Consider the following 1131-nt stretch of genomic DNA (forward strand, 5'->3'; position numbering starts at 1 on the left):
TTCTTGCCTGGAGAATCCCAGGGACAGAGGAGCCTAGTGGGCTGCTGTCTATGGGGTCACACAGAGTCGGACATGACTGAAGTGACTTAGCAGCAGCAGCAGCAGCATATGTTACTTGCTCTGACTCTGAATCATATTTTTCATAGTATAGTTTTTCATTGTGTCAGTTTCCCTTGTAGGAGTCTAGTCTACTTAACAGTAAGACAAGGGTCATCATTTGTTCCCTCGACCACTTTTATTTAGCAATCCACAACAGCAGATCCTATTCGAAGTTTTAAAAAATACTTAGAATCTCAAAGAGTCTTTGATTTCTGTAGGTTATATTTAATACCAACCATACAAAAAATTGGGTGTCCCAGGTGGTGCTAATGGTAAAGAACCCAACTGCCAATCAGGAGACATCAGAGACACAGGTTCAATCCCTGGGTCAGGAAGATACCCTGGAGAAAGACATCACAACCCACTCCAGTATTCTTGCTGGAGAATCCCATGGCCAGGCGGAGCCTGGCAGGCTACAGTCCACAAGGCTGCAAACAGTCAGATATGACAGAAGCAACTTAGCACATACTAGGAGTTACAACGGTGACATTTTAAAAGTTTTGATTTATTTACTCTTTTACATATAACAACAAGAAGGCAAATGTATGTTTACATTAAGTAACATGTTCATGAAAAATATTTATTTTCCAAAACAAAATAAGAAGTAAGAAGGTTTGACTAATTTGCAAATCTTTTTAATGTAAGAGAGTTCATTAGAAGACAGTTGAATTCCTGTGTCTCCTTCTGCATTCAATATGTTGTGATATGTTTTTTGTGATAGGTTCTTTTAAAGTATATGAAGAAAATCTGGCCTAATGTAAGTATGTAACTGAAAAGTGGAAGAGTAGGTGAATAATTGTTTCAGATCATTGTGGATATTCTTCTTTAACTAAACCAAAATTTGACACTGGTAGTTTCTTTAAGACAAATGCAGTGGGGAATCTGAATCCATATTAATGAGTTTTTCACACATTGTTATATTAAAATCCACTGATTAGCCTTGTACTTTATTATTTTTTAAAAAAATTACTTTGGCTGCCCCGGATCTCTGTTGCAGCATGCGGACTCTTTGTTGTGGCAGGGGGGGGCACT

The sequence above is a fragment of the Bison bison genome, unplaced genomic scaffold, assembly GCF_000754665.1.
Source record: "Bison bison bison isolate TAMUID 2011002044 unplaced genomic scaffold, Bison_UMD1.0 scf7180017855203, whole genome shotgun sequence".
Taxonomy (NCBI): Eukaryota; Metazoa; Chordata; class Mammalia; order Artiodactyla; family Bovidae; genus Bison; species Bison bison.